Here is a 27,615-nt window from a genome sequence, read left to right on the forward strand (position 1 = left end):
TCCGGGAGCCCTTGGTGCGCGATGGACGAAGAAAGGGAGACCGTCGTTAAGTAGAAATTACGATCGATGGAGAATCTATGCGGGGCGATGTATAAATACATATTTTGGGCGGCTTTGCGTTAAAAAAAGTATGAAACGTTGGATGAAGATACATATCTTACATAGATACACATAATATATAAAAATATAAGAAATACTTAAAGTAAGATATGTTTAGGGGTTGAGACAACCCTCTGCAAAGCTCTCATTTCATTAATTCTATTAATAAAAATATGAATTTGCATAAAGTCTGGCTATGAGAATGGAAAATCAATTGTATTTAGAATATAGGAAGGTGTAATTATCCCTACATAATTTGATATTTCGAAATAGATCGTATGCGGTACCCGGGGATATTTTGGTTGCCTACGTAAGGGTTAAATGTGAATGTTTATATATTTATTGGTAATTTTAATTCCCCAAAAAACTACAGAATGCATATAATATGCAAAAATATAAGAAATACTTAAAGTAAGATATGTTTAGGGGTTGAGACAACCCTCTGCAAAGCTCTCATTTCGTTAATTCTATTAATAAAAATATGAATTTCCATAAAGTCTGGTTATGAGAATGGAAAATCAATTGTATTTAGAATATAGGAAGGTGTAATTATCCCTACATAATTTGATATTTCGAAATAGAACGTATGCGGTACCCGGGGATATTTTGGTTGTCTACGTAAGGGTTAAATGTGAATGTTTATGTATTTATTGGTAATTTTAATTCCCCAAAAAACTACAGAATGCATATAATATGCAAAAATATAAGAAATACTTAAAGTAAGATATGTTTAGGGGTTGAGACAACCCTCTGCAAAGATCCCATTTCATTAATTCTATTAATAAAAATATGAATTTGCATAAAGTCTGGTTATAAGAAAGGAAAATCAATTGTGTGTAGAATATAGGAAAGTGGAACTATCGCTACGTAATTTGATATTTCGAAATAGATCGTATGCGGTACCCGGGGTATTTTGGTTGGCTAGGGTTAAAGATCGCACGTCCATGAAACTGGCCCTGAATACAAGTAAGAAAATTAGAGAGATCGCGTTGGAAGTAATGAAGAATTAATAGGAGGGGTTGCTTTGGATTTACGAGTGGAGAGAATCGGCTTCCCTTCTTCTCTATCGGAAAGATAACGAGGCGTGGACCTAAAGTGACACCTGAGGTGAGGTCGTGACACATTACGAGGGTAGCTGCGCCAGGCATCCATCACTTCTTTGTGTAGTTGCGGAGTGACACCTGGTTCTTAAACCACCCTCCTCGTCCCTCCGGGTACAGTGCGCCCCTCCGCTTCTTTTCAAAGTTCGTCTGATGGCCGCGGTGGCCGAAACCACCCCCGAGTAACACCCTGGAGCAACGACGCGTAGCGGTGTAAAAATAAATAAAAGTTCACGGAGACTTTGGTGATCGGTAAGCCGCCGCAAAGCCGGGATTATTTTTATTGATGACTTGCGGAGTCGCGCGACGGACAAAATCGGGAAAAAAGGATTTAAAAAATCGTACGACAGATTGTACTTGGCAACGGTGGGCGAAAGTTCGAAAGATAGAGGCTGTAAATCGATTACATTCGATCGAGGAATTTACAGAATATTTTGCGGATTCTGTAGTTTGACGGTTCGTAAAAGACTATGTTAAAAAATGATCATTTTTAGTTCTCGTTCGAAAGAGTGCATCCTATGAAATCGAGAAACAGTAATTATTTAATTGACGCCTGATGGAAAAGTTGAAACGATTAAGTATTTGATCGAAGAATCTGGAATCAAATTTAACAATTTCAAGAATCCCCAATCGTCCACAAGTAGATTTATGTATTTATTAAATTTCGATTCAAAGAAATTTTGCATAGTTATGTTTGTTCTGCAACAGTATTTATGTTTGTTCAACACCGAACCGAAGAGAAATTTCCTTTTCATGCAATCTAATTCGCTGTTAGTTTTAATCACTCGTAATATTTGCATTGTAAATTTCCTTACGGTTATTTTTATATTTTTTCCTTTTGTTTAGAGTTGAAGTATCTATGCAATTTTTAACATTATTCGTTGAAATTTTATTGTAGTATAGAGGAAGATTCTAACATCGAATCGAAACGTAAAAACACATCAATCAGCGACAACAAACGAGGATTTCCAGGCGTGTAAACACTTCGACAATGATTCGTTTTGTCTGAGTACAGTTGCTTTTAGAAAGAATTGATCGAACTTTTGTTTACATTGGACAATGTATTTTGACATTTTATACGAATTGTATGTTTTCTACATCGCGAAACGTATCCTCTGTGTTCCAACTCAGACTTATTGTATATGCAAATGTGCTTATCTGTCAGAGATTAATAGAGGGAAAGAATGAGTATTTCTACTCATTGCAAACTTTGAGCATACGTGTTTCGTAATAATTTTAGATTTCATAAAGTAAAATACTACTGATCATTGTTCCCCTGTAATACTATTTTTACGATTTCTCTGTTCTGTTAAATCTTTTACTATGCGAACCGATCGTCGTCCAAAAAAAAATAAGGATGAACCATACGATAATTATTATAATCTTTCCATCACGTGTCAATTAAATAGCTGTTGTTATATGTTGGATATTTCCTTTTCCAACAAGTTTCAAAACTTTTTAGAATATTATCCTTCGCGATAATAAATCGATGTTAGAGAAGAATTGCCACTAGATGAAAGTTTCGGTTGAAAGTGAAAGCGGTTTCGCGAGCAAACTATTTTCTGCCAGCTCACCGTGGTCGCAATGACAAATTCGAATTTGTCCGCGTTGTCATTAGGGTAATCGATTCCGGACGTTACGCGGCGAAAATTTTACTTCGAGTCATCTTCTGGGCCGCATAGGATCTGCGGGCCAATCCGTGGGCTTTATTTATAAAAATACCTGCGAAATTTTCGCGACGAATGCAACGAACCGATGTTCACAGTTTCAAAATTGCGTACCAGAGACACTGACACTAACTATCATTTTATAACGTGTTAATTCTACACACAATTCGTTCTCTTCGAGTCGATTATTCTTTATCACTTGTTCGTATAAGATAGTGTAAAGCATCAAAATGTTTCACAAATCTTGAATAAATAATACTTTTAGATACTTGTAGTAATACTATTCTACAGAGTAAATCTAACAACAATAATTGCATTTGTAAACATTCACGGTTCCGTTAGTTTTGTTTTGAAAACAAAAAGCTACTTACATACAAACCTACTTAAAAAGGTGCTTGAGTTTATAGTTGTAGCACTCGTAGATATTTAATTACAAAACGAAGGGTTATTTAACACTTTGACTGTCACGTCATCCACATATGGGTGACATGACTTTTCACTAAGGGGCTAAACAAATTAATTCTTACGATGTTAAAAAAAAATAAATCGTAACAGGACTCTTGAATTTTAAAGAGGTTATAAAAATAAGTTCCATGAGAAATTGTGGGTATGCTAGTTTCCAAATGTCTAAAAACAAAGCTTCGATTTCGTGGATAATTTCAAGGGTCTGGTTTGGCAATCAAAGCGTTAAGGACGATGCTGGTTGGATCTCGCTTCCGTTAAAAATATTACAGTGTCCCGCGGGACGCATTAGCTGGTTCGGTCCTTTCCGAAAAAAGGGACCCAAAAGAACGGTACCTTGTCTTCACCCTCCCGTCGAGAGTTTCCTCATTGATCCGCGAAAGCGAAATCCAGGTGTCCCGGTCCTCCGGAGACCTTCATATTTTAATTTATCAATGGCGAGGGAAGAGCCAGGTGCAGGTGTTCCACCTCTTCCACGGTGCATCCTCGGCTACCGAGCAATAAAGCGGCTGCACAGAGTGAAAAAAGGACGGTGCGCAGGCGGCGGAACGAATTTTCCAACCTGGACCTCTTGCCTCTGCGACTTGGAACATTGCTGATTCTCGACCGATTAGGGCCATCCACCGTGAAAGGGTTGACACGCGACTGGGGATTGATGGCGGCTGGATGAAACGGAGATTTCTCCCTGTGCTTCGATTTAGAGAGGAAGTGGAGACAGTTTTATGATGTTAGGGTCCCTCGAGGAGTCGTTTCAATCTGAGTCTTTTATATTGTTTACTAAAGATAGTGAAATAATACCGTATTTTTTAAATGAAAAGTTAAATCTTGGGAGGAGAATACGCAACACTGGTATGGTGGATAAAAATGGACGGATATTAATATTAGAACTACCAACAATTATAGTGTATTTATTTGTACCGAAGAAATTAAAACTATATACAATGGAAATAAGTGTTTATTTTCTTATAGAAAATTACGATAAATTTTCAAAAATCCAGTCGAGTCAATATTTTACAATTTTTATTACAAATTACGAATGGGTCATTTTTATCGTTTTGGTAGGTCTAGCGTTAAAACTATTTCTGTATGAATTCTGGAAGAGACTTTATGTTCAGAGTTTTCCATTAGGGTAATTATGGGAGTGACGTATCATGTTTAACCCTTAATCGGTATCCTGTATTCTCAATTCATAATTAGGATCGTGGGGCATTTCAACCTCCCAAAATATATTATTGAAAAATACAAAGCATCGATTTTTTTGTACGATAGTCTTTATTTTACACAAGATTAGTACAATGTTATTTATAAATAAGATAAACGTAGTCGCTGGGGCGTATGAATGCCCCACAATACCTATTAAGGATTAGGTCTGGGTTACATAATAATAATGCTCTTGTGTCGTTAATAAATGTTTTTATTAATTCATGTCAATGTTCTTTTTAATAGGAAATTAACTCACCAATCTAATTTAAGTTTCTTGATTAATCAATTACATGAAATTATTGGGATAAGTTCCATTAGACGTTATACGTTGCATGCGATCTATGCATGACAGTACGTCGTCCCATTTCAATCGAGTACCCAGACAGTTCTTAAATGAATAATTTTCTTAACGGATGAATAGCTTCTGCAGAACTTATTATCTGACCTGTCTATTCCCAAGATTTAAGTTCGCTGAATTTTTATTTTTGGAAGTGCTTCAGAATATTTATTTAGGTTTGTAAGATTTAGGTTTGTACTGCTTCTGATCATCAAATTAGAACCATTCAAGACTTTAAATATTTTTCATTGTTTTAGTAAATTGAAACGAGCGAGTCTAATAGAATAAATTTATACATATTTTCCCCCCTTTTGTTTTAATTATCGATACTTTACAGCTGCTTCGTATGCATTGCTGTATCACACCTTTCTGTGCTCTTATTATTTTACATCTTGAATTTATACATCTTCGTATATCTTGAATTTCTTCAAATCGAGCAAGGCTCTTATTGTTGGAGATGAGTATACAAGTAATTTGAGAAGGCTACCTGCGTTTTCATTGGAATTTAAGTCGAATGAGTTGTCTAGTTATGAAAATATTAGCATAAAGCTTATGTAACATAAAGCTCCTTTCACTCGTTTTGAGTAACTGTTAGTTCACTCAAATACTTCGGTGAAGTATTACAACGTATGTAATTATTACAATTACCTTTAGTAATAAACACAACAATTTTCGGCAGTAATATACGTGATAAATTTGAATTATTTCGATAACATTCAATATTAAGGCCTACAAGAATTTCTTGAAGGAAGCATTTGGGCCCTAAATTCATATCTAAAGTTTGGTAATTTAACCCGAGAACACACTCCATAATAGATTAGTTGAAGTAAAATTATTTTAACTTCACAATAGAAATAATCGAGATATTCGAGTGTACAGAGTTCGCGCGACACTGTGTATTATATAGATACGACACTAATAGACTGTTGATGTTTTAAGTATTAAAAAATACGCTCTCGTAACATTGAGCGTCCGTTCTCAGCTTATAAATTGACTGTAAGCGATAAACGTCATCAACTAACTCTTGACAATATTGAAAAAATACTCGCAACATATTGTAATTTAAATTATAATTTATTATTATTATGTTTAAGTACTAAAATTATTGGAACATATTTTTAATATATTATGCGTATTGCTGTATATTTTGGCATGTTATTGATACGTATTTGACATACGTCACTTACATATTTCGATACATTTTATTGACTTAAACATCCGCAATCTACTAACAAATACCAGATTTCGGTTAACCTCGGATAGAACGTATCGACCAATCGACACCTTGGCGACCAGTAGATTCTAGAGCGCGGGAGGCCGAGGCGATCGGCAAGGACGCTGGGCGAGAAAACTCGTCAGTCTCCGCTGACAGAAGGAGGCGGCATTTCTCATTAATAACCGGTGACTCGGCGTTTATATAAATAAATTGTACGCGGTCGCAGCCACTCACCTGCGATTTGGTCGATCGCTCACTATCCTGACGTGAAAGAAGCTTCGCCGCCTCCTCCACCCACTCGTCCCACCTCCTCAGAAATGCACCGATCCATCCAGTGGCCTGTTCGCCGTTCAGCCTTCATCCGTTTCGTCTTTCTCATTCTCTTTCTCTCTCTTGCCCTCGATGTCGTCCCATCTCTCTCGTTCCTCCAGGGTCGTGGTAGCCTCCACCTTCGTCGCTCGCGCGTAAGCTTCTCAAACGGAATTCCAAAAGGCACTAGAGCAAAGCAGTGCGCGCCAGTGCCGAGTCTATGAATGCCCCGGCCCCCGATGCTCGGTCATTTATTTCGGCGGCGGTGTACTACCCCCGAAATGGCCGAATGAATGCACCAACCAACCCCCCCTCCTCCACCCGCTTGCTCTCTTGTCTCGACGCGGAGTTAGGATCGTTTTGAAAATCGAGGTCGAGGGCCAGCCCGACCGGCAGCCTCCTCCTCCTCCTCCTCCTCCTCCTCCTCCGCTCCTCAGACCCTCTGCTCTTGCACGGAGCTCCTTTTGGCTCCTTCTTGCTCTTTCGACTCCCGTTCCTCGTTCGGTGGATCCCTCTCGAGGTATCGAGCTTCGTGCCGCTGAAAAGGGCTGGATCGTCGTCGACGACGACAACGTCGATCTGGCTTTTTTCTTTTTCCTTTTTTACACCACCCTTTCTTTCGCTCTGTTCTCAGCGTCTCGACAGAGCTCGTCCCCAGAACGCTCGTCGGAGCGAGTTTCTTTGCGACGAGAACGCGAGACATCGCGCGAGGAATGTCCCTCGCCGTCGCGAGGCGAGAAATTCTTGCGAGTTTCATGGATTTTTAATCTCGGGATTCTTGCGAGGCGCGAAGGAGGACTCGCGCGCCGACCGGGAATGCAACGAAATCGTTTCCGTTCGCGGCAGAGAGTTCGAGAACCCTTTGCAAATCGAAGATAGGTTTGTCCGAGAGAATTATCGGCGGATCGGCCTTGAGACCGCGGGAAGAAACGTTGAAACTATCACGAATGGGCCAATTTCGCTCTGGAAATTCCCATCGACAGGGGCGTCGTTTCTTTTGCTGTTTCGGCGTTCTTTCTCCGTGTGGCGATCGCTCACCCGTTTCAAGAAAATGAATATGAGAATCACGGTCGTTTGTAAAAATTTTTCAGGCTTTGAAGGCCATCGGAGCGGATTATTTTAATACTTGCTCGATGATGGTATTAGATCCGTCACCTCGTTACTGCCAGAAGTACTATGACAGAGTCATTTGTCAAAATGTCTGATACGTTTAAAAAACGGGACACAATTAAGATCGAGAACTTTATTAAAGCAGCAGATGTTTAAATGCTGTTCACTGCGACGCACAGTGTGTAAAACCGCCATTAACCAACAACATAAATAATAATAGTTTATATATTCGACGGATAGAGGATGAAGATCCTTTTAAAATGAGCGTTCATTCAAGTCGATTGCGTAATTAGTTTCGGAGATATAAGGGTTCGAAGCGTTTGTTTACCTTTCATTGTTTACGTCGCGAGGTCATTGACCTCACGTGCTCGTCACGACTCATGTGCGAGAGAGTGAGAGATTCGACGCGTCTTGAAAAGATACCCCTTCACATAAATTACGATATCTCGAAAACGAAACGTCGGATCGACATAAACCAGAAACCATTTAAAAAATGAAGCTTTACCGCTTCTAGTAATGGCTCAATTATTGATAAAATATTAATAGCTTTGGAACTGCACGCATCTAAAGTTTTATTACTTTCCTTTAAATTACCATATTTCATTTACGGTATATGCTCACACAGATTCATAAAAGTAAATATTATAATTTTATTATCGAATCATAGAAATATAAAAACAACTCTCTCTCCCAGATACAGCGACGAATCTTTCGTTTCGCTTCAGTCTTTGGACCGCTATGCATACATGCACCATCCAATAACGTCTCTTGAGTCAGTTGGAACAAGCAGAATTTATAAAATGGAGAAATGAAACGATTATACGTAGTACATATTTCACGTATCAGTAAGTCGTTGAGAAAAAATTCAGTAGAACTATCATTGAAAGCTTCAGCTGTAATTTTATCGTTAATGTATCGGGAAGTAACACACGTTTACGTTAAATATTCAGATGATACCATTTTCTTCGATACCCCGCGGCAATCAACGCGTTACGCTCTTAGACGATGCTGCGGGAGTGGTTCGATTAATGGACCCATATAATTTTTAAAACCGCGAAACAATTTCTATCAAGGACAGATCGTTCCCCGGATGATTATCCATATTTCTTGAGCCGGGGACCGCGATTTACTCCGCCGTTCCGTCACTTTTCACCGGAGGTGCACGCGTCTGTATAAGTCTCCATTGAATTCGATTCACTCGAGCGGTTCGTGCATTGCGGATACTCGGTGGGGCGGGTCGATCGCATCGTAAAATATTTAACGAGGCAGTTTCGCAAAGCGTCTTTGTAAACGTTATGAATATCGCAATAAAATATATATATATAAGCACACGCACAACCTTGCCCGGAGTATACAAACGCCCGAAGACGTCGTCTTCTTCGTGGAAACTCTTTCCTTCCCTCGCCCGTTAACTCGCTCATCGACTTTCACCCCCTTTGGCGAACTGTTTTTTTCCCCCCTTTGCCTGGTTTTCGAACTTCCTCGATAGTTCTGGGTGTCCAACAACCCTATAAAAAAACACTTCGTCGACCCATAACCGCGGATAGTTTCGCGAAGCACCGGGCATAATTTTAATTTTAACGCCCCCTCTGGAGATTCTTTCTCCCGTCGCGAAATTGCCCCGAGCATTTTACTAACGTACGTTTTTCTATACGTTGTTTCAGACGAATCGCGAGGATCCCAGACGCAAGAAGGTCTCAATTCGCAGCCTGGTGAGTGATTTTTCTGACAGAGTAGCGCTTTTCATGCTTCATTGTTCATTTAATTACAGTCGTTGACTGGGCAGCTAGTCAGAGACGAGAAAAATTTGTTTCGATAGGACGAATTTTCAATCGTTTTTTATACGAGTTACAATTTCATGTTATAATTTAAAGTTTTATTCCACGAGTAACGAGTCAAAATATCTTCTATTTGGAATTTTGAAGTTTTGTTTAGATAAGAATTTTTCCCATCTCTGATGCTAATACTGCTTAGAGGTATGTATTGGTTTAAGAGTTACCTAAATAACACTAAAATTTGAATTTATAAATATCGATGATTGTCGGTCACGAAGTATTAGATCTATCGGAAAGGTAAGAAAATAATAAACTTGAATATTGTTTATTAATATTTATTTATGATTTAATTTCCAACGAAGTTAAGAAGTCCTTCCTATCTTGATGGCTGCTTTTGAATACTTTTCCGATTAAACGACACATCCTTGAAATCTAAGTACTCATCCAGTGCCTTTTTTGCATCTTCTTCATCTTCTAAATTACTCTTTTTCTCCGTTTAAAAAATTTTATACAATCAAAAACAAATAATAATCAAGATGCATTATAGTTAAAAAATGTGCTGATTAACCTAGAACATCCCAACCAGGCACTATTATTTTTTTCTTCATAAATATAGGGGATAAAACGTTTGTTTCTAAGTAATTTAGATGGTAAAACTGAAGTATAACAGGTTAAAACTTTTCGATAGACCTAATATTTGCTGGAAATTATTTGTAGCTGGAAAACTGTGTAGGTTCCACGCGTAAATAGATCCGTAATCTATACAATAAACATATGGGCTAATCTAGACCAGTATGCAATATTCCTTCTGGTTGATACGAAAATTATAGGTACGCATAGTGGGAGAAATTCCAGGGAATACATATTGTTGTTAGGAAGTAGGGCTCTCAATGATCGATTGATTTTCGTTGTACCGTATAAATTTCGAAATTCAAGCACGCGTAGTTTAAAACGCAAAGTAACTGGCGTTTGATAAACCTCGGCCTCGTCGAGCATGGCCCGATCGTTGGAAATGATTCGTGGCCGACTCGATTCCTCGACGCCCGCAGAAGTATCGGGGACTTGATTCCGCTCGAACGACGCGCTCCTAACGCGTCTGTTTACACGCGATTCTTGCGCTGCGTTCGTTTATCCCCGGTTCGACTAAAGCACGCAGGATCTCTCGGAAATCCACGAGGAGTCTACGTGGGTGGAAGGGATTAAAAAGGGGTGCGGCAGAGGTGCTCTGCGGAGGCGTGCACCCGGTAAGATTTAATGTGATCTCCCGCGTGTCCTCTCTCCCGTTCTCTTTTCTTTTCATTCGCCACCCTACCTCTTCCCCAATCAGCCTTTTTCCTCGTGCATCCACCGGCGCGCTCGTCCTCCAGGCATTTTCAACCCCCGAAAACCCTCGTCTGCTACGGAGAAAGCGCGAGCGACCAAGAGTGGAAGCGGGACAGAGATAAATAGAGGGAGACAGTGACGGAGGAGCAACGCCGAGGAGAGAAGAGGATGGTCCCGAGGGTGGAGGAGCATCCCTCTCGGCGGCGTCACCTCGAGGGCCCAATTAGCGCCAGCACGAGTGTCATTCCGCCGCGGTTTCCGCATACTGGCTGCCGTTGACTGGCGTTTTCTGCGGTTTCGTTTCTCCTACGTAGAGGCCGTTATGCGCCACCGTGCGTGAGCCAGATCTTCACCCCCTCCGTTCGGGCTCCTTCCTATGGCTGACTGACTGACTGGCTGACTGGTCCTCCCGGTTTCGTTCTCTCCCACTTGCCCCCTCGGGTTCTCTTCCTTTTTCACCCTCTGCCGCTCAGCCGGAGCCAGGCCGTCTCCTACTCGCGAAGAGAGAAAACCGGAGAAAGAAAGAGAGAGAGAGATGGAGAGTGCATTATCCAATTTTCTAGCAGATATTTCACGATATAATAATTGGGCATTCAACGCGAGCCTTCCTTCCTCCTTCTGCTCGCTGTGCTTGCCTTTCACCGAGGAGGATCGTTGAATTATATTCCCCGGGCAATGGGTGAGGGGTTGAGTGCAAACGGGCAACGAACGAGGGCCAACTCGGTACGGGGCACCAATGGAAACATTTTCCATTCGTAGAATGCGTTGGATACCGTAAGGATCGGTTCTCTCTCTCTTTCTTTTACCCCTTAACGCGCTGTACGTCTATCTCCGGACCTCTCTTTTTCTCTCCCGGTCACCCACCATCCCTTTCGTTATTCTTCGAACGGAGCTTTCTCCTCCGGTGTTCCTCCGTCGCTGTCTTTTCCACTACGCGTAGCACCCCCTGGCGCTCTTCTCTTCGTCTTCGCGGCAGTGGTGGCCTCTTCTCCGGTTATTTCCATAACGACACTTTAAGCAACGTTAATTATTGTCGGCGTAATGAGCTCGAGGAAGTCTTCCAAGATGCAGCAGCAGCAGCCTCGGCTTGCCTCACGCTCGCCCGACTTCCCCCCGTTCGTCTTCCACTTTTCCTCCCCCCGCTGCTGCTGCTGCTGCTGGCTTGTTCGCGGAGTGTCAAAGGCTCGCTCTCCCTCTCTTTCTCTCTCTCTCTCTGTGGACCTTCTCGATCTCTTCGTTTCGTTCTCTCTTGCAATCCCACGGGATATCTCGTGGATCTGCATCACCGCGTCTTTCCACGGAGCTGATCTCGTTAAGGGACCTCCTTCGTTCTAACACCGACGCCCGGTTGCGCCTTGTTAGTGCGTCTCGGCGAGTTTAGCCTTGCGACCTGGGGCCTTTTCAACCCTGGGATCCGATGACGATGCGCCGACGGAAACGAGGTTTTAGGCTCGCTCGAGGAGCGACCGGTTAATGGCCCCGTTCCGACGAGGATCGCAGAAATTGGTAATAGAGTGGAATGTTTTCAAATTGCCTTGTTGAAATCGTGTTACTTTGCTCGAAATGCAAGAAGAAGCCTAGCGTTGTTTCGATTTGGGCCTGTTGTTATAGTGGACTCTTCACAATAATCCCCAGCAGACCTTGCCTTAGACGTTGGGATATTAGATAGTCAAAGAGTGTATACAAATATAAGAATGGAAGGGTCAGTCGAGTGCTTGTGAGAGAGACAAGAGCGCAGCCCTCTGGTGGCGAATGCAGGAGGTATCGCATAGACTCATCACAGTAAGGCGACCTTAGCAGGTCCGGCTAGTAGGTATATGAGTAGATCTTATAACTTATGGTCTTTTGTGGCCCAATCTGACTGCCATACCGACCTGAAAATTTGGAGGTGGTTTTAGCGTCCTCTTCTCAGGGATGGTGGTCAGTGGAGAAACTATTCAGTGAATTAGTATTGAGGGGCAGACAGCCGTAGTGTGCACGTAAATACATGTGACTTGACTATGGGAGGGATTGAAAAAGGCAATCAAGTATTATCAAACAGCAGACCGGTGACTAAAGAAAACTGCCCTCCACTTACACTAATCCGTAGCTACCTTCTATACGAATTCTGACGCTCCGTATAGCTTCGAGGATTTGAGGAAGAAGTAGTTGATTTTAATGTATTAACATTCACTATTGAATGAAATTTATTTCGGAAGTAGAGCTTATGAATACCTATAAAAAGTATTAAACGTCAATTAAAAGTCAAAAACGAATTTTTAAAAAAAATCTATAGAAGGTATGTGAACAAATTTTTCAACGAAATTAAAAAATTTTAAATCGTTCTAAAAAAATTATTTTTAGTTGCAGGGGTCAATTATAATCATTTTTGGTCAATAGACATACCCTCGAAATCCTAACCATTTTCGAGAAAAAAATTCCTTACTGAAAATATAATTTCAGGCCAGAAATCTCATTCCAAAATTAAGTGCGTATCTTTAAAACGTCATAACTTCTGAACGGATTGAAGGATTTTAATGTTTAAAAAAGCAAACTACGCGTATTTCGATGGAGAATATGTGGGAATTGTAAAAATATTCGAAAAATTGATCCTTGACATTGCAAAATTAGAAAAACCCCATAAAAGTGGCCCAATTTTCAAACAACCATAACTCCTACAATAGTGAATATATTTCAATGAAACTTTTTTCTGAAGTAGAGCTCATGGGTACCTACAAAAAAGTATTAGACAACTTTTCTGTAGGGCGTCAAATAAAATTATCAAAAATGAAAAACTAATTTTTAAGAAAAATCGACAGGGGGTAGCTGCTGAAATTTTTCGGTGAAAAAAAAAATTTTAAATCGTTCTAAAAAAATTATTTTTAGTTGCAGGGGTCAATTATAATCATTTTTGGTCAATAGACATACCCTCGAAATCCTAACCATTTTCGAGAAAAAAATTCCTTACTGAAAATATAATTTCAGGCCAGAAATCTCATTCCAAAATTAAGTGCGTATCTTTAAAACGTCATAACTTCTGAACGGATTGAAGGATTTTAATGTTTAAAAAAGCAAACTACGCGTATTTCGATGGAGAATATGTGGGAATTGTAAAAATATTCGAAAAATTGATCCTTGACATTGCAAAATTAGAAAAACCCCATAAAAGTGGCCCAATTTTCAAACAACCATAACTCCTACAATAGTGAATATATTTCAATGAAACTTTTTTCTGAAGTAGAGCTCATGGGTACCTACAAAAAAGTATTAGACAACTTTTCTGTAGGGCGTCAAATAAAATTATCAAAAATGAAAAACTAATTTTTAAGAAAAATCGACAGGGGGTAGCTGCTGAAATTTTTCGGTGAAAAAAAAAATTTCAAATCGTTCTAAAAAAATTATTTTTAGTTGCAGGGGTCAATTATAATCATTTTTGGTGAATAGACATACCCTCGAAATCCTAACCATTTTCAAGAAAAAAATTCCTTACTGAAAATATAATTTCAGGCCAGAAATCTCATTCCAAAATTACGTGCGTATCTTTAAAACGTCATAACTTCTGAACGGATTGAAGGATTTTAATGTTTAAAAAAACAAACTACGCGTATTTTGATGGAGAATATGTGGGAATTGTAAAAATATTCGAAAAATTGATCCTTGACATTGCAAAATTAGAAAAACCCCATAAAAGTGGCCCAATTTTCAAACAACCATAACTCCTACAATAGTGAATATATTTCAATGAAACTTTTTTCTGATGTAGAGCTAATGGGTACCTACAAAAAAGTATTAGACAACTTTTCTATGGGGCGTCAAACAAAATTGCTAAAAATGAAAAACTAATTTTTAAGAAAAATCGACAGGGGGTAGGTGCCTAAATTTTTCGGCGAAATTGAAAAGTTTCAAATCGTTCTCGAAAAATTATTTTCGGTTGCGGGGGTCAATTACAATAATTTTTGGTGAATAGACATACCCCTGAAATCCTATCCAGTTTCCAGAAAAAAATTCAAGTAAGTGTGAAATTTTTCGACAAAATTAAAAAATGTCAAATCGTTTTAAAAAAATTCTTTTCGGTTGCGGGAACCAATTACAATTATGTTTTATGAATAGTCATATTCCCAAAATCCTACGCATTTCCGAGAAAAAAATTCTTTTCCGGAAATATAATCTGTGTATGTATATGTATCGTTCCTTGTACAAAATCCATTAGTATTACTAAATTATAAACCAACTCTAAGTATATGCAAATTTCAAAGATCTTTTTTGTACAAATTGTAAGTCCGGTTATATAAAATTAATAATTCAACAAGAGGCAGACAGCCAATGAAATTTTAACAATTATTTCTTTATATCTAAAATTCAATCACATAGTATATATAAACAGATGGCGTTGATAGTTGTTTTCAGTCGAGAAACAGTTAATACGGTATGGATCCGAGTGTATATTGTCAGGTAAGATGTAGTTTTTTTTCCCCCCCGTGAAAGAATTTCTGTGGCCGTTGTATCGTAGGGTACAACGTAGGAATTAAGAGAGCGGGAGTCATCCCCTAAGTCCTGCACGAATTATTTCTCTCCGTGACGTTATTATGCCGAGGGCGACAATAAAGCTCGGCTTTTTGATCGCTTCAGCTGTCAATCAGCCGCTGTCAGCTCGCATTTTATTGACCGTGGCTCGATCGGGGTTCGTTATAATAGCTGTTTCGGGAATCTGAAGCGTTCGCACGAGATCGCTCGAGGAAATCCTCGTGGAATTTCGTGACGGCGCCGTTTCCATCGTGGCGAATTAATCTCTCTTCCCTTGTTCGACGCCAGGGCGGAAACGAAGGTAGAAATGATCTCGGTACCAACGGCGGAAGATAAATTTCACGGAAATTCGTGTATTATTCCGAGAAGGGAGGCAACGTCGATTCGCACGGCGGAACGATCATCGAGAGAGTTTCGTAAAAAGAGATTGAAGTGGCCCGAAAGTGGGAAACCACAGTGATGTAGTTAGACCTGGCACCAACGGCGACAACTCTTTCCCGTTACTTGGTGTACCGAGTGTCATTCAATTGCACATCCCAATTAAATAACAGCCAAAAGGGCGACGTAGCGTCGCGTACCGTTCCGACGCCCCCTAATTGCGAGCCTGGAGGAGGTTGGAGCAGCCACCGGAGAGGGCTGGAAGGCTGAGAGGACGAGAGATAAACACTCGCTATGGGGGTGAGATTCTCCGAACGATGAGATCGTACTAAGGGAGATCGACAATTCGTACATTATTTTTTTTCCTCGAGTTCGGAGAATTTGAAAAATTGGAAACATTAACGCGTCGAATAGACGGGATGAGATTTCGAATCGCCTCGCTTCCGAAGAAAAGGCGATGCTTGCTAAATAGGAGGAACGCGGGGGTGTTGCTTTGGAATTTTCCGAAAAAAAGAGAAGATCCCCGACGCGGATACCGTCGCGTGTTTGTGTGCGTGCCTGCGTCACGACGACCCGCGCACACGAGTCGCCGTTTCTCTCTTGTGCGGCATTAAAGAGTAACGTAATTAGCACAGGCAAATGAACTAATTACCAGAATACGAACGACGAGCCAGACTGACAAAAGGGCCGCTGAATTCATCTCGCTCTCCCTTATTCGTGTCGTCGTTCCGCCATCTTTCCTCTCCGTTTTTACCATCGCGGTCGTCGCGTCCCGATGCAGCCGCGCTCGACGACGATGACTGCCGCGACATCGTCGCCGTCGACGACGACGACGACGGGAGCTCCGACGCGCGTCACAAACGGCCCTCTCAAGAATCGAAATGTTAATTAAAGGCTCCTCTCGCCGGTTGAAGGAGAGAAAAAGGGAGTCGACAGACGACAGGATGCGCGAAACCAACGGGGCTGGTCGAGACGGGGGTGCATAGATCTTCGGGGACACGACGCGTGGGAGGTTTCACTTGTCACCGTGTCGCGAAAGATACGGTAACTTATTGCTGGAAAATGGTTGCTCTCGCTATGTTATTCTCTGCTGCGAAATTCGTCATTGAAGATTACAGCTTTCAAATTTATAGCATTTATTTATTCAACTGAAGAATAAAATAGAAGAATATGGCTCACTGACAAGCGAAGGTTTATTATTGAAAACTATCGAATTTAACTCGTTGATTGCCATTGTGGTCACCGGTGACCGACACTTTCAACTTACAACGTGTTGCAATATTGTTTACTCATAAAGTAATGATGTTTACTTATAAAATAATACTTGTAAATTATAAATAACACTACTTTATAATATTGTAAAATAATAAATTTATTTCTACTCTATAACGCAATTTATTAGTGGATTTTTGGAATTTTTTAGGAGAAACTGTAAAATATTTTTGTGTTAAGTTTTAACGCATATATTTAGATCTGTGTTTGGAGAATACCCACAAATTTTTCAATAGAAAAATATTCAATATTTTAGAAATTACGGCAACCTTGATAAAGTTCCGTCATCGAAAATGGAGAAACTAAAAGCAGGTTACTCGTTAACATTATTCTCTAATTCAAAAGGTACCAGGTTCAACTTCTCGAATATTTGCTTTAGTTTTTTAATATGAATCTCTCCGTTGCCAGATTGAATTAGATTTTACATTTCTTATTAGAATATTCCATTACAAAAAGTTGATAGAATGCTTTTTATATGCAGTTCTTTGTAGTATGTATATAGTGAAAAACAGTATAAATACATTAGGCTAGTGTCAGCAGATCTCTGGGGATTTCCTGAGTTCTAAAAATACAAGTCACATGATATAGTAAAATAAAATATATATTTCTCGGAACATTGTATTTTTTTTAATTTTGGCAGAAATAAACATGAAATCTAACAAAATTATAAAAAAAATTTGCATCTAAAATTGTAAGTATCGATTGTATACATATATACATATGACAATTGATACTGATACGTATTTCTTTTGTCAAACATTGCTCGATAAACATTGAAACAAATCCTGATTTGAAATTTGTAATTTAAAGTACAATAGGAAGGTGAAGTTTGAGAAAGAGTGGCTTAGATAATTATTAAAACTTATTAATAACATCGTTTATAAAAAATGAGAAAGTACCGAACGATCCTCAATAGTCAGTGGATTAAGTCGAATGAAAACGCAGATGAAATCAAGATTGGTTCTGTCCATAGAGCTTTGTGTACTTGAAATCAAACATGCTGCCTTTTTCACGCCCCTATAACCATACGCCTGAGTACAATAGGAACCTGTAAAATTAAACATCTCAAAGCAAATGAACAGCTGTACCATGCAAAAAGCACTAGTTCTCTGAGGCAATCACTTTCTTCATACGCCTCAACAAACACTGTTTTCCCTAACTTATTATACTTTTATTTCACGTACTATTTTCTAATAATTTTTTTATTCAACAACTTTATCGTGACAGAATAAAATACAAGTTTTTAAGAACATAGAAAATATTTGAACATAAGCAAGATTCAGTCAGGTTCAACGAGCTAAACGAATAAATAAAAAATTAATCTAGAAAAATTGGTTCATTAAACGATTAAAATATTCGTTGCCTTCGAAAATGTTGAAACTGTAATCCTCTGTTTATTCGCAAGAATTTATCGTTTTTGTGCGATCGACCAGAAAATTATTTTCAATCGCGAATTCGCTGGTTGGCGCCTCATTATTGGAATTATTAGTACTTGAATGCACGACCATCTGTCCAACTATTTCCACTATCGTGCGCTTGTTAGCAATCGTGTCCAAAATTCTGAGTTAATAAATTTCGGTTGAAGCCAGTTAAACACTTCTGTGCAGACTTTTTTCTTTTTTAGTTGTTCGAATATTTTCTGCCATTCCTTCGTAGCCTTTCGTTGAAGTTGGAACGATCATGTTTGATCTAACAATAAGTTCCTACCTTCGAACCGCAGCTGGACACACATAGTGTAGTATCATCGGAATTTTTCCAGTAAGTCTTCCATAGAATATCGTACATTCCTCGCTATTTTTCATTCGGATTTTTCGAGTATAAAAGCAGCGACCACGATCGTCAGTCAGGTTCAATCCGAGTAAAGTTTCTATGTAAAGGGTGAAACGCTACAGAATCAGGTATTGAATCGTAGTGGAGCATTTAATAATATTATACGGTATGATAAATCAGTGTTTGATACGAATGTGAAATAAAACATTTTACTGTTTCTTTTCTCACCGTCACTTTTTATTAAAAATTCTCTGTTAAAAGTTGTTATTACTCACTAACGAGGGTCATTTATTTTATTATTCTAGTACTACGTTTTATCGAATTGATATCTAACTTACTATAATATAGAAATATGTGACAAATATTTACGCAAGGATTAGAAAAAGAATAATACTTTGTTAGAATATAGAGTATCTCTGAAGAAAAAAGGTGGAGGATTCGTGAAAATATTAGTATTTCTTTTAACATTACGAAGGAATGTCCGATCAAACCTAACCCAGACCTAAAGTTTCAAATAAATCAGATACAAATTAACTGAGTTAACGACTCAAAATAAATCGTCATTTATCTAATTTTTCCATCCGCTGTTTTCTCTTTTTGTACAAAAGCGGAAACGTGAATTATTTTCCGTATTTCCTATTCAATTTTAATTTTGATTACTTCTGTCGCTCGCGACAATTTTAAATAACCGCGTTAAGTAAATTATCAGTTGAACCGCTGTAGTTTTATTCGATATAGTTTTCATCGCGAATTTCTATATTATGAATACTATGAACAATCGCGTAGTAATTAATAAACCAAATTACATTGTTTCGCCTATCCCACTCCGTGGCCTTTCACTTCAAATCTTATATTCTACGAAGCCTCGACGACTACTTGAGTCACTGTTGATCCCAAACCGCGATGACACGTTTATGGTTCCGGGGCTCCAAGATCCTTAAAAAACGGTCCGTTCGATACGTCTTTCTTAAGAAGGCGTCGACGCTAACAGATACGAGACGCCGACAAAGCGGAGGCGTCCTAGCGTGGTCCAGGAGAAGTACTTCCGGCAGAGACCATTTCTCCGGTCCACGAGGTCGCTATTCGTCAGATTTTCGGGGGTAGGGCAGAGTCGGTGCGGAGTCCGGTTCTTTTCACCGTTGGTTGGATAAAAAAGACGGCTGTCCCTTTAGGTACGGCACTGCGAAGCTGTCGGAAACGAAGCACGGAGGGGCCGCGGATGGCAGATAGCGGGCGGCGGGATGGCGCAAAATGGAAACGCCGTAATTAGTATGCGCGTCCGCACGTTATGCACGCAACGGCACTCGCTTCGTAACCACCCTCGGCGCGGCGTGGGTGTGGGGCAGGCCGGCGGCGACGAGCGGGGGCGGGAGTGGTGTTGCAATTCGCACTTATGTTTAGCAAGTGCAGCAACACCGGCGACTTCATCGAGGCGTGCGTCTGGGCGTCCTTACGCGTGCATGCGCGACGCACACCGTCAAACGCGCCGAGGGCCCGCGAAAGCGGGTGTCCGTGTACGTGTTACGTGCTCGTGTGCGTGTCACGGTTGACACTGCCGTCGTCCCCGTCTTCCTCGTCGGCGACGTCGTCGTCGTCGTGACACGCATCGCGAGCACGGTAATGCGTCGCGACGCGGAAGTGTCGCCCTTCGCACTCGCGCGCAAAAGAGCGCCCACCAGTCGGCCGACGGAGAAGAAAAAGGGCCACGGTGAAAGAGCCAAGGACGGAGGGAGGGAAACCGAGCAGCGTGATAATCGCGGGTCGCGAACGAACTCGAGGAGCCTCGAGACGCACCCGAGATGCTGCTGGCTGCCAGCGGCGCATCGTAATTGAGAATTTAACGGGCTCTTGGCGGTTTCGACTACGCGGCGTCAAAAAACCGCCCTATCGGGGTTTGCTTACGCGACGATGGAAACTGGGATCACGATTTTCCCGCGACTTCTATCCGATGATCTCGTAACGCGGGCGTCTTGATCTTTAATTACTCGCAACGGGGTCATTGCAATTTTAGAGAGTCTTTTGTATGCATGTGTAAATCGTGATCGATAATGCCACCTGGTAATGGTAATTTATTGTACGGGTAACTTCATTTCAATATACATACAGGGTGCTCGGCCACTCCTGGGAAAAATTTTAATGGGGGACTCTAAAGGCCAAAATAAGACGAAAATCAAGAATAACAATTTGTTGATTATGGCTTCGTTACAGAGTTATGAACGTTTAAAGTTCCGCCTGTAGGACGGCGATATGCAAACAGCATATTAATGTGCTTTTGCGGAATAATTGCGATCCCTCTTGGTGTATGTAAAATATTAGGCATAGATATTCGACACTTTAAAAGATATAAATAATTAAAGTGGAATAATTCTAAATTAGTTCTATTCACAGTCTCGTAAAATTAAAGACTAAATCTATCGACATTTCATGTATAGGCATTCCTACCAAGACATAGTAATTACGCAAACATCCTGTATGTAAATTTAAATCTATTTTAAATTAAATAAACAATTTATAATTCACTATTATCGCATACCACTTGTATAATCAAAAGGAATTGCTGAAACTGCTTTGGATGCATAACGTCAAAGTAAATTTCAAAATAAACATAGAAGACAGCATAAATTGTAGTAGTTAGTATAGTCATCGGATAGGGGATGAAATGCCCTTTAAAATGAGCGTTTGTACGAGTCGATAGCTTTATTAGTTTCGGAGATATAGCAATTTTAGTTTCGCGTCGATGCGGTGGCTAGTTCCAGAGATAGAAGGGTCAGAAGCGTCTGTTTACATTTCATTGATGACGTACGTGCTCGTAGTAAACAGTGCGTAGTAAATTCTTGGAAATACTACGCCCTGAAACTAGGTCACGCACGACAGTCACGAGTCACGTACGAAAAAGAGAGGTCCGGCGCGACACGTCAGACGAAGACAGAGATAGTCGAATTAAGAAAAATTACCCCTTTACATAAATTGCGATATCTCCAAAACGGAAAGTCGGATCGACAAAAACCAAAAACCATTTTAAAGGGGAGGCTTTGCCGCTTCTAACAACGCGTCAATAATTAATAAAACACTAATAGTTTCGGAACTGCACGCGTCTAAACTTTTAGTATTTTTAATATGCGTTGGTAGACTGTCTTAAGTGAAGATTTTCCTATTTACAGCGGAAGCTAACCAGAATGTGATATCAAATTTTGTCCGGTTATTTACAAAAAAATATAAATCGTTCAACCGGTCAGATGACCGGTCGTGGTAGGTTTAGTGTTAATACTAATTCAATTCATAAGTTCTTGCATATTTTTATATTGGAAGAAAATATGTACCAAGTAGGAGTTTATTGATGTTGCAATACTATAATAACTAAGAGCCTTCACTAGAACGCTCACATACTAGTGAATCGTCTTGTAAGTGTCGCGACCCGTTAATTGCACGACACTTACAAACAATACAATCTATTACAATTCATTCCGACTCCCGACACTCATCGACGGTTCACTGTAATATATGAGCGTAATTAGATTATTTCTATCTTAAAAAGTGTCGAGCATCTATATTTAATATTTTACATACACCAGAAGGAATCACTCTATTATTATACTGCAAAAGTGCATTAAAACCGTCGGATAGTTTGCGTCCACCCCTCGTCAGTGTAACGACGTTCGTCTCAAACAAAACAGATCTTTTTCTGTCGCGTTCTTTGACTGGACCCTCGAAACTGTGATAATATGGTTGTCATAGATTGTATGTGTTGAGAAGATATGAAAGTGAACGTTATTTGTATGGAAGGATGAGTGTGAAGCGAGCGAATGGAAAAACAACGTGTGTCGTGGCCTAGTGTTCACGTTTGGAAGTAAACGTGGCAAAGTGTGCCTAAGTAATATGTGCGTTATGGTTTAGGCAGCGAGCGTCCGAACAATATATATAACGGTCAGTACGAATTAAGAAACGAGAGAAACAGACTCATATATATTAGCGTGTTTTAATTGTTCACACCATTTGTATCGTATCTTCGTTGTATAAATTATTTTATTGTCCCTTTTACTCAGAGAGACCTCCGTCTCTCTATCGAAGCAACGCGTTCAAATTATTCACGGAACTATAATTTCGTATCTTTGGAATCGCGGGAGATAAATTCGAACGGGATACCCTGTACCAGCGCGTGGGAATCGTTCGTTGGGGGAGGTTCTCTTTCAGTCTTTCTGCGATTTGATCGGCGCCGCGATCATTTTATCATTCAATAACGATCAGAGGTTTAAATTAAAGCGATCCGGACAAGTGCTGCTTTGCCGGTGCGTCGACATCAAACGCGGCGAAAAAGCGAAGCTTTCCGCGCTTTGAGCGCATCCAGGGCTCAAAGAGGCACAGAATCCTCTTTGACGTTCTTCTTTGTCTCGCGCTGGCGGCTTTCATCGTTAAACCCCGCACGACACTCTGCGAGTGATTCGCGACAATCAGCGGGAAATTAGCTCGCGAGCTAATTATCGTGTCGGGCTCGCGCAGTCGGTGTGCAGCGAGCCGCGACGCGAACGGACAGGAAAGAGGCGCAGAGAGTGAGCGAGAGAGACAGGTGCTGTTACCGTTAAGGGGAGAAGAGAGAAAGAGTGAGTTGATCCTTTTCAGGTGTTACGCGCGTTTCGAATCGCGCGTCTTTGAACGCGACCGTCGGTCGTCGACTGTCGAAGCGACGTTACTGACTCCCGGTGGTCGGGGCCGTCGTGTTCCCGCGCGAATTCCGCCCCGGCTTAATCCGCTCCGCTCGGCTCTCCGCGGATCAAACGCGAGGCCTGCAGCCTCCTTTTGCTCCTCTTCCGCGCGCGCGAGCGCCCGCGCTTCCTCTGTCCTTTTTTCTTTTCGCTTCGCCTTTCGCCGTCAGCGTGGCGCTTAATTCACCAGCCGGCAGCCGGACGGCTGAAAAGGCCGCGTCTCTTTTTCCCCGAAACTCTCTTGGCGCGCCCTTTTTGTCGCGCTCGATGCGTAGGAGGCGCGTCAAAGCGACCTCGCGTAACGACGACACCTCGCCGCTGCCTTTTTGCGCGAGAAAGGACGCAGGTGTGTCGCGAATCGCGCGCCGGGCGTCGAGCCTCGCGGTTTCGACAACCAGAAGCCTCACGCGCGTTTCGTTCTCCCGTTAACTTTGACTCGATTATCCTCGCGTTCGTCCGCGCGGCCGGATTAATTAAAGTCCGCAGTCAAAGAAATTGTTTATTAATCGTTTTTCTATTTGTCGCCGCGTATACAGTGGCAGGAGAAAATGTTATGTAGGAATTATTTGTAGAAAGTCCCTCGTGGATGGGAATCGAGGTACGAATGAATGGCTTGACAAAAGCAAGTTAAATCTAACTCACGGTAATTCTCACGACTCACAACTCACAAATACCCAGGAAAACTCTTACATCTCGTTAAAGCCTCCCTACACGCTCCGTACGCTTTATTTCGTTCACCATAGACACAGTCATCAGCCATTCGAAAAACGCATTCGGTCACATTGATTCCTGTCTCAAACACTCTTCTTTCACACCTCGACCAATCTTTCCAAAACACACTGCATTCGCTCTGCAATAGATTCACTCGAAACATTCCTCAGCTATATCAATCAATAAACATTCACGCAGCACATCCATTCCTACAGTTATTTGAATTATGCGTACCGTAAAATTATTCGTAACGTAAGATTTTTAAAATGAACCCAAATATGACTCGTAAGTTGAATTATTCTTTCCAACTGAGGGGATCCCCCGCGGAGACAGAGAAGTAAGAAACGATACAGTGATGATTCTTAAAATGAATCCAGACATGATTTGTAAGTTGAACATTTTTATCCCTCTTAAGGTAGCACTTGGTGACGCTAGTCGGACCAAAACTGAGCGTTACTACTTAAAAAAGCAATATATTAATCGTTGAGTTCCCTGACAGAATTGTAATCTGGTACTAGAATTTTTATTATTTACTTGATACACTGACATGTACTGTACATGAAACCGATCCTATTCCAATATCCTTGATTCCTTTTATGTTGGTACCGTGTAACATCTTTCTACTGATACCGAGTTGCGAATTCCCTACTACTTTAATAAGTCAGACACTTCGGTTGATTGATTGTCAGAGACCTAAATATTCATTGCTTATTTATTATGAAACAGTCTACGATAGCAACAACTTTTAAAATATTGAATATTTTTCTATTGAAATAATTGTGGATATTCCTCAAACATAGATCTAAATATATCCATTGAAACTTAATACAAAAATATTTAATCGTTTTCCCCCAAAAGATTCCAAAGGATCTCTAATAAATTGTGTTGTAGAGTAGTCTTTCAAGATCGCGATGTTACGGTACGACAACCTAGATTTCAGGGAGCGCTAGATTGAGAGATAACCTCTTAGAAACATTAAACTGGGACACTGCGAACGCGGGATTCCCGAATCGTCCCTTGATCCCTGATCCTCGTTATATTCTCCGCGTCGTATTCATATTTTTCAGTGTGACGGCGCATTTTGCTTATCGATTTTAACTCCGCATCGCGACGAGTGGCTTCCTTTCTGCGTCCGCATCGTTAGCCTAGTTTCCATCCGCTCTGGTGCCTCGCGAGAGCGCCGGGGGAACAACACGAGGTCCGGTGTAAATTAAGGGCTATAATTCAAGCGCGAGCTTCCGTGCCTAATGAGAGAACCGCCCCGTCATCGGGCGTCATCTGCGCATCTTCGCAGGCGGCTTCGCGCGCTCGGGCAAACCTTATCCGAGTCCTGAAAATCGCTTTGTAACGCGGTTCGATCTATCACCGTTCGTCTCGACGAGACTTCGATGCCTGGATACTTCTGTTAACCCTCGTACGACCACGCGATTTTCTTTTTACGTAAAAAAAATCTAGCGCTCCCTGCAATCGTCATTAATAAAAAAGATTCTGCGTTCAGAATTTTTTTTCTCACAGACGTACATTATTAGCTCGATGACAGATTAATTAACATAATTCTTTAAAGAAAATAATAAATGGTCGTAATTTTTTTTAATAGGAGAACACGATTTCCAAGTAGGGGAGAGTCATTTCGTTGATGGACTCCAATAACTCATTACGTTCGAGACAACTGCCTTTTTCATTATATTACAATCTGAGATTTCTCTAACAAGGATACTTAGTAAAAAAAATTAAAAAAAGAATATTTCTCTGCTAAATGATGTATGAATGGATAATGGAATATGTTCCACAAAAGCTCCTATAACTTCTCAAATTATCATCCGATTTAAATGAAATTTTAGCAGAGTATTTTCGATGCCTCGTTCTTACTTTTAGAGTTATAGTAGTGGCGTTCTTGCTTAACCCTTTGGGAGGAAATGGCCCAACTGGCTTGTTTAAATCCTTCCTTCGATTTGAGTTCTGGATTCTCTAGTTCCGTAAAATCGACACGTTGAAATCAGGATTCTCGGAATGCCGTCGTAAGCGCTGTTAAAGCGCAGGAAAACGAGGTAATTGTTAGGCGTATCCGACGATTGAATGGAATAGACCGGCTGAAAGGCCGGCATTAGCATTCGAGACGGTTCACGGGGGCCGCGTAGATATTTTTCTAAAGAGGGAAGAAGTAGAGCGGAGGCCCGTTAGCCGGGCAACGTCGAGATACGCAGCCAGCGAAACACAACGACACCCTTGGGTCGCTGTTCATCATTGGCTGCACCTTTTCACGATGCAGCGCGTGCTGCCGTTGCATCGTCTTTTTGTTCATTAGCCTGCCGCTTCCGGCTGCTGTTAGTCAGTGGATTCGAGTCGTGAGGAGAAATATGTGTGCTCCGCGTTCCCCCGTTGTCTCGAACCCCCTCCCAATCGCGAGATGAAAGCTGCGATGCGGTTGTCGTTGTTGATTAACAGAAACAGAGCAACGTTACTTTCTAAATCCAGCTAAACAATCGGTCTATACGTAATCTTTGTCGCGACTTCCTCCCCGTGTCTCGACGACTACCAATTTATAAATTACCAGGGACAGGGATAAAGGATCAAAGGTAGTTTTGCAATTGTTTTCGACTGCATTGTAGAACGAAACGAAGTCGAAGACGCGAGGAAAGATTAACCATTCGTTGATACAGAGCAGCCATTTTTTTTTAGCGAGGTACACATTCCATGGATAGTGTTGCATTTATTGTCGATCTTCTTTTGCTTTTGCACGGTCCAAAAGATTGCAAATAGTCTATTATATTACTGGTGAACAGTGAGTCTTGAATGTGATTTTCATTCGATTTAAATTTTAGTTGGAATCGGTTCAGCTTGGCCGTCCATAACCCATAATTTTACGGTAGATTATGCTACGTGAAACGTGGCGCTATGTGTCTAGAAAAATACTGCATCGAGAAACAAAAAAGCGCATAAAATATTATGCGGAAAGCTACCTGCTTTATGGTAACGTTCGATTTCATACGTCACAAATAACAATGCGGAAATATCGCGGGGTACAATATGAAATTCTTTCTAATCCGCCGTACCCTCCAGATCTGTCATCGACGGATTATCTCGCGATCGATCATTTTAATCACCTTTTAGCTGGTAAAAAAATACAGAAACGAAGCAGGAATAAAAGGCGGTTCCTAGAAGATTTTTTAGTAAGGGCATATATTGGGTTTTTAATTAAATGTCTTTCAGTAAGAATTCGGGCATTTTGTTTGTGAAAGATAGGGGCTGGTTCAATATTTTGTTTTATTAATTTTTATATCTGACTTTAGTTACTACAATTAAAAAAAAATAAAACTATACAAGTTCAAATACGTGGAAACGCAATATATATTTAGTAATACAATTTTGTAACTTTTTACATTGTAACTGTTTTGAAAATGCTCTGAAACAAAAAGAAAACAGAAAAATTTATAAACTACATGAGTCTATGTTCAGGATAGATTTAAAATGCAACAAATTCCAATTAATTTCAAAATACATAGCACCAATGTGTTAGTATTATGCTGTGTTGGCTATGTTTATGAATTCAGAGTGGATTTAAATGAAAATAAAATTTATTAAACTAACTTAATTCATACAAAAATTGGTGAAAATTGCCCAAATGATTATTTTAATTGAAGAACGCATCAAATATTCTAGATTAAAATCAAGGGATGTCA

The 27,615-nt window shown here is 40.5% G+C and overlaps 1 long non-coding RNA gene across 1 annotated transcript in view; it reads left to right on the top strand.

Moving 5' to 3' along the window:
- Positions 1-27,615, top strand: part of LOC143344052 (uncharacterized) — a 224,965-nt gene that overhangs the window by 86,879 nt on the left and 110,471 nt on the right. The window contains exon 3 of the long non-coding RNA XR_013080049.1: positions 9,168-9,215. This is a non-coding gene — a long non-coding RNA (uncharacterized LOC143344052). The remainder of the gene's footprint in view (positions 1-9,167; positions 9,216-27,615) is intronic.

This window comes from Colletes latitarsis, chromosome 7 (genome assembly GCF_051014445.1).
Source record: "Colletes latitarsis isolate SP2378_abdomen chromosome 7, iyColLati1, whole genome shotgun sequence".
In the NCBI taxonomy this organism is placed as follows: Eukaryota; Metazoa; Arthropoda; class Insecta; order Hymenoptera; family Colletidae; genus Colletes; species Colletes latitarsis.